This window comes from Dermacentor albipictus, chromosome 10, assembly GCF_038994185.2.
Source record: "Dermacentor albipictus isolate Rhodes 1998 colony chromosome 10, USDA_Dalb.pri_finalv2, whole genome shotgun sequence".
NCBI classification, from domain to species: Eukaryota; Metazoa; Arthropoda; class Arachnida; order Ixodida; family Ixodidae; genus Dermacentor; species Dermacentor albipictus.
Genome location: NC_091830.1, coordinates 8,824,319 through 8,832,075, shown reverse-complemented (window position 1 = coordinate 8,832,075; position 7,757 = coordinate 8,824,319).

The window sequence follows — 7,757 nt, the reverse complement described above, 5'->3', positions numbered from 1 at the left end:
TTGATATATAGACATTTATTTCTTGAGGATGTGCTCTCTGGTTTCGACCTGCGTAGTTTTCGTGGAAATGAGTCGCAAGACATTGTGAAGAGGAAACTTTAGCTTGAGGCCGATTCCGACGTGGCCTTTTCAAATACACGTAAAACGCATAAAGGCTTTTCTTAATTAGCCCCTGGACTGATTTTATTGAAGTTTGTTGCATTTGAGAGAGAAAGTTAAATTCTAGTGACTGTTGGAAGCGGTATTTCGATTCAGCGCCTGAATTTTGTGAAAATAATTTTTTTTAATTCGAAATTACGAGAAAATAGAAGCACGAAGTTTACAAAACTAATATCTCTGCAGCAAGAAAACATATCGCGATTCTGTAAACGGCATCTATTAGGTCTTTCAAAGCGAACAAATTCTATATGTCAATTTGTATCTTACGTGAATTTGTTACCTGAGCACAAGGATTCTGCGAAAGTTGTATTTCCATATTACCATTTTTTTTCGGATTCATCTGTAACATATAAGTTTTCTCCGCTTTGGATGTACTATGAGATGCAATTTACAAAATTCTGATATCATTTTTCGTTGCTGAGTTACAGAGTTTCAAACTTGATAGCTTCGTTTCCCGAAAATTTCTTATGTTTGCCTATTTTTAATAAAAAAAACTGATGACCTAAACAAGCAAACAACCGTGTCCTACACTTTAACCTTTTCTTTTAAATGCAACAGACCTAATCAAATTTGGTGCTGTGGTTGGCGAGAAAAACGAATTCTCCTTTTACATTTATTTAGACAGGAGCACCCGAGCTAAAGCTTCCTCATAAGTGATCTCATTTTTTATTCGCTGCAAGAAATGAAGTCTTTCCAGTAATTCTTGAGTCGGAGAAGTGGCTAAACGTTGGCGCGAGGAACACATGTGCGTATAAGCGTATACGTGCCAAAACACGTAAATGTTCTTTTTTACGTATACTTGTAAAGTTACATATGTCTCCATTCTAATAACTTTGAAAGAATACCTCGCGCTTGGCGCAGTGCCATCATTTTTGAATTAAGCACTTAATAAATAAATAAATAAAAATATAAATAAATAAATAAAAATATAAATAAATAAATAAACCAGTTATTTCACCTGGCCCACTTTCACTCCCTGTCGTCAAAACCAAGACCGGCATGAAGCACTTGCCATATTTTTATGCCTTGCAGGGCACGAATATATACCAAGCGCTTTTGTCGAAGGATGCCGACCGAAAAGTGCAGCCTTCATTTAAAATTTGAGTGATGACAAAGCGTTTGTAAGTGCGCAGTCCTATTTTACAGGCGTCTAAAATGTCAGCGTATTTGTTTGCGCAATCTGCACGCGTCTCATTGCAACATACATATGCGCTTCCGCGCCTCAATTGTTTCTCTTGTTCAGACACCTCAGTGGATTTTGTCTCGGACGGTGTTCGAAGAGATTCCGTCTCTCCTTCGATAAACGTAATGAATAAAGCAAGGAGAAACTTGCCTTTGCGCCTATGTCACGTCTAAGTCAGCCGATCCTTTCCGATGACAATGTCAACAGGGTTTCAGCAGAGCGGAACAATACTTGACGTTTAGCGCTTGACGTACGTATGACATGAAGTTTGAAACGCGCTGGGCTATCGAAACTACCTTTATACGTTTCACGCAGCGCCATGTTTGCGATGGGGGTCGTGACTAACAAAGAAAGATGACCGTCGCGCTCTATAAGCTACGTCAACGTTGACCGCTGGAACATGCGTATGTTCGACGTCAGCCTGATCTCTGCTTTCCACCGATCATTAGTTCAAATGGTTCTAGAAGATTGCGTAAGCCACTGTAATACCATGCGACGACAGCCAGGGCTATTCTCATCTTACATCTGGCATTCGTCCACCCCTCGGCTCTTCCTGTTCGCCCCTTCAGCCATGTTGTGCAGATCGCACGTGCGACTCATTTTTTTTTTGTTCTTATTCAAAGTCGAGCTTCCTCGGTCTCGTCGCCGGGATGCGGCGTGTATTCTCACTCCAGAAATGCATCCACGCCAGATATATTTCCGGACATATGCAGACAATGTGGGCCACTGGCTATCTGCCCCACCAGACAAGTTGGCCGCTTTCTGTCCTAACTTGGGTCGATGGGTATTCGCCACTTCCTCACTCACCATGCCCCTCCCACTTGCTTTCTTCTGTTCCTCACTCGCTGTTCTTTTTTCGGCTCATCTTTATTCTCTTATAGTTCTGGTAGGCGTTGTGCTCCTCTTCGAGGCAGTGGTCAGCTCGCTCTAATTCTCCTCTCTGTGAGTGTTTTAGGCATGCAGAGCTAATGATAATATGGTGCCCGAGAAGACAGCTGTGGCACTAAGTATGTGCAACTAGATATTTTTTATTTATTTATTTACAGTAGCCTCAGAGTAAGTATACATTATAGAGGGGAGAGGCTACATAAAGGAGGTAAAGAATGATATAAATGGCACAGTATAAGTAACAATGAAAAATTATGCTAGCTCATTAATTTACACATCATAAACGAAAAATAATAGTGGTAGTTCACCATAGAAATCTCATGATACACTTTTAAATACACAAGTTGGGAATTATAGGTAAATACATACATAGTTAAGTTGCAGATATAGTATTTATACAATTAAAAGTCACATGACATATTGAACACGTTACATGATTTAAATGCAGTTAAGTGAAGCATTCCTACATTGAACAGGATTATTTATACTAACGATAGATGCAATTATACGAACAATAGATGAATATGTGCCCATTCCCGGCCAACCCTCCAGAATGCATGTACCACTGTGATGCAGGCGGTACAGAAAGCGCCTTAGAGCAGTTAAGTGTGTTTAGACATATATGTCGTATACTTCTCTGTGTTCGCTCCTCTCATCAACGTTCTTCGCCCGACAAGCGTCATACATCATCTTTTTCCTCGTAACGCAGACAGCTGACAGCTTCAGGCGCCAAGGATGTGCTCGTGTCACCCGATACTGGCCCTGCTGCTTCGCTAACTCAAACTTCGCGTCATTTGGATTCCAACTTTGTGTTAGACTTGCGTGTTCTGTTTTGATACGAATCTGTCAAATGGCCCTTTGAGCGAAAACGCATCGAAACGGCACCTAAGCTCGCATTGCCATTGGCTGCGACGCCACGTCACGAGCTGCGCCTCAGCGGAGCAGAGCGGTCGTAAGGAAACACTTACTGTCGCGATAGCGCGCCAGGTATTGCGCGAGGGGAGAGGGCATCGCAGCGACGCCACGTCACTCTCACTATCGCTCTCGGCCAACGCCTCCTAGATAGCAGAAGGCCGGTGCGGCGGTTTGCCCAACTATTGGACATTTTTATTTGATAGTGCGAAAGCATCAAATAGCTCGTGAGTCGGAAAATCCGGCGTTAGCGGCCTGACCACACGATGGTACCGAAAGGCTACGCATCCTCCACCTTTAGGGTTAATTATGGCTACGAACCTTCGACATTTGGTGGGAGTGGAACCCACGACCTTTCGTGTTAATTAAGACGACGTTAACTAAGGCGCAGTTAATTAGGATATAGTTAATTAGAGCAGTCGAACCAACGACCTTTGGTGGGAGTAAACCCACGACCATTGTCATTAATTAAGCGAACTTAACTCATGCACAAAACTTTGTGATTCATGTACTGTTGGACTGCATTGTGTTCATACATTTGATATTCTACTGAGTGCCAAATTTTGTGACATCATTCGCTCTTTTTGCGCATATTTGTTTCCTTTGCTAAGTGACAAGGAGTAGCCGGTGCCGCCATAAAGGCGCCAATCTTTCCTATTTATTACTTCTATAAAGAAAGGCACAGCTAAGTAAGATCATTGGAACCCACGACTTTTGGTGCGAGTCGCACCCTCATCCCTTCGTGGGAGTCGAACACACGACCTTTGGTGTTAATTCAGGCGAAGTTAATTACGGCACAGGGAATTAAGGTAGAATCGAGGCATTCAAGCCCACGACCTTTGTTGTGAGCCGAACCCACGACTTTGCGTTGAGGCATAATGTCGAAATATCGCACGGTGTTCGCAATGCTTTCGTATTCATCCACGTTGGGATAAGTGCCCCTTAAATTTTTTGTTTATTTATATTCTAGTGACAACTGGCGACATTTAGTGCGCAAAGTTGGCCATAAACCGTAAACAGCCAAAAAATGGCAAACTGTAAACTGGGAAGAAGAGCAGAGAAGATTGTAGCTTTAAAACGAAGTTCAATAAATGGTCCTCGCCTGGACATTGAAGCTATCGTTAGTAATCAAGCATGAATTCATCAAAATTTACAGAAACTTATACTAGATGGAACTGTGAGAAGTATACTTTATATTTTAACCCAATTTTCTAGGTATTTGTTGTAGTTCCGATATTTTTCTGGAACCTTTGTATAACTGAAGATTCTTCCGGCATGGTTATAAAATATAGCGGTAACTGCATGGTGTATCATATGCGATATGCGGCAATTCTGGTTCGGGCTCAAATGTGGTCCTTGCGCGACTAAACAATACACATCATCATTACAATTTGGTTTCACTAAATTGAAGCCACACATTTCTTCAGAACATTTTGGTTGGTTTAGGCATATATCTGGCATAAACAAAAGCTCTTCTGATTTTTTTTAACACGCAACAAAAGAAGAAGAGAAAAGTTTCGCAGATGTATGTAATTTGACTGACGGGGACAGTAAGTACAGGGAAGCTGTGTGAGGGCGTGGGGGTGAAGGGGCGCTGAGCAGGCGACATCTTGGTTCATGGAAATTTCGGGGAGGGGGAACGTGCCCGGTGTGTCGCTATGCCTGGCTACGCCCCTGGTTCTGTAAGTAAGCAATAAAAAATGACATCACAATGATGTAAGCTGCACCTAATAGTACAACTGAAGCGAACAAAATTGATTTATTATACAACATTCTGAAATATACCATTATTATGAGACTAAGATATTGAAAAAAATCTCTTAAGCATCGTAACAATTCAGATAAGCTGTAAATAATTTATCAAATTTATCCGCTTTATATGCTCTAACGGATGCAATTTGCAAAACAGCGATTTCAGTTTTTTTTTTTGTGTAGAGTTACGCATTTGTAAACTTGGTGCCCCTATTTATTTCGAAACTTACCAATTTCTGGCAATTCTTATAAAAGCTTCCACGCACTAAATAAAAGTTCCAATTTCTGCAGTCACTACAATTCAACTTTCTATTTCAACTGTAGCACATTTCACTCAAACCAACCAAGGGGTTGTCGTATAAAAGCATTTCTATGTGTTACGTGTATTTGGGTAGGCGGCATGGAAGTTGGGCCCGAGCTAAATTTTCTTCTTAATTAAGGCACCGAAAAAGTAGAGGGTCTTTGACCCGCCGTGGTTGTTTAGTGGCTATGGTGTTGGGCTGCTGAGCACGAGGTCGCGGGATCGAATCCCGGCCACGGCAGCCGCATTTCGATAAGGGCGAAATGTGAAAACACCAGCGTACTTAGCTAAGAACCCCAGGTGGTTCAAATTTGCGGAGTCCACCCTATAGCGTACGTGCTTCATAATGAGATCGTGGTTTTGACACGTAAAACCCCATAATTAAATTTTGTTAGAGGGTCTTTGTTAGCAGAGGAAGAATGGCACTTTCGGTAAGCGGAGAGGCTTACAGCCTTTTGAAACCGTAAAAATCCGGTTTCAGGATGATAACGCAGACCCTACACTGAGTATAATTTTACAATTATGTGGACGCTGCCGCCATCGGAGCCGCAAAAGCCGCCATCGTGCTGTCATGGTGTCGGTGCGCATGCGCGACTTGCGGGTGCATGCGTCTTCAGACGTAGTGTGTTTGCCTAGTGTGTAGTGTGTTTGGCTGCAAAAACGACGGAGAAAACTGGACAATTCAACAAGAGGGGACACTCGAGAAAAACTGGCAACAGGGAACACGTCACGCCTAGTGTCAACTCCATCCGTTAGTTGACGCGAGCATCAGAAAAAAAGAATGTGAAATGAACTTACAGACAACGTTTTGTTTTTGTATTCTTTCCCACAAAAACTAAAAAAAAAGGTTTTGCGTGTAAATGAACTTATACTTTGCGATTTATTTTTCTTGCCTCGCCTAGCAACAATCTAGCGGCACGCCAGACGCCCGTGCATACGTCATGCGTCATGCAAGCCACAGGAGCGAAAGAGGCCGGCTGCGCAACTGAAGCTTGCGTGTTCGGCGATCCGTCTGTTTTGAACGTAGCCAGTTTTTTTTAGCTCCCAGTGTTCTCCTGTGTTCCGATGTCGATTCCAGGCCTCCTCCTGCTTATCAGAATCGTCGTCGTCCATAGTGCCGCCTCAACTGTGGTTGCGGTGCACGCGAGCTCTCCTTTTCAATCCTCCGACATGTTATCCGGCATGCGACGCGGCTGGCGAAGCGAGCGGAGGCGAGCGCAACGACGAGGAACGTGGTGTGACATCGTATACCAAACGGCGACGGTGGGAAGGCGGGGCGCTGCGCAGCGGCGGAGCGCCTGTGGCTCGGTGCTACTAGTGGCGCATGCGCAATAGTGACTAGGGAGCGAGAGAGCGAGAAAGAAATATCCACGGCGAGGCGCGCGTTGTGACGTCATGTGCCTCCTCGGAGCACCGCCATAGTGAAACCGCAAGTTCGCCGCCAGTAAAGCTTTCGCTTTAAAAGTGATGCTGGCCGTTGCACTGAGGCTCGCATAAAGAAAACTGCGTAGGCAACACGCAGTGAAGCACGACTACAGTGTTTGCGCGTACGGAGATGACTGCCGTCGGGCCATTCGTGACGACACTGTGACGTCAATGGGACGACGTCCGACAAGTATTTGGCCAATATCTGAAGACAACCGTTTCGCTACGCGAAAACGCATTACCTATTATGCCCACCGCAAGCGTATATACTATTGCCCCGTCCCTGAAGACAATGCGCTTATTTCTCACTGTCGACCGTGAAGTGCTGTGGGCGGCTTTTCTCTTGCTTCTTCGACGTAATTATTAGACGCTTCTCTTTTGTCATATCTCGTAGAATCATATATAATTTATTATCACACGCTGCGTCCATTACTATATTACAATATTTCTTTCAATTTTTTTTTGGTTTCGCCAAAGTGAAAAAAAAAAAGCCGCAGTACAGCAAACAAGTGTGTGCTGACAACTTTTTAGAAAAGAGACTGGAAACATATGCGAATATACTTTCAAGTCCGTAATGTCAAAATAACGTGTGGGGGCCGGGACATTTGGCAAATGTCACCGTGGATTTTATTCTAGAAAAATCGTCTTTTTTCTGGCAAATAAAGGAAGGCAACTAGAGCATTTAAAAAAAAAAAGCACTTCACCAGATGAATTAGTGTTGCTGCTTAGAGTGCTTAAGAGTCATTTGTAAATGGCCATTGTCGCGTGATCGTTACGTTATCACGCTGGTGCCATCATGTGTGACAGGCCTCCAGCGCCAATCATTGAGGGAGCGCATTCATGCGTGTGACAGTTTTGTCATTGAGTGTCAAGAAGTAAACGTGGTATAACGTAGGCTTTCAGCATATTGACCGGTTGGTTAGCCCATGTGGCTGAGCACGCTTTCTGCATATCTTAGTTACATTAAGAAACTAGTGCTTAAGAATAAAAAACAAAACCTGTATGTGCATTAGGTCAGCAAAGGTGAACAACACCTGGGCAAAGGATGTGATTCGCATTTCCTACAGCATTAAAAAGACATAAACACAAAATACAGTTTACACATGATAGGCGTGGGCTAATACTGAAAATTTTGTT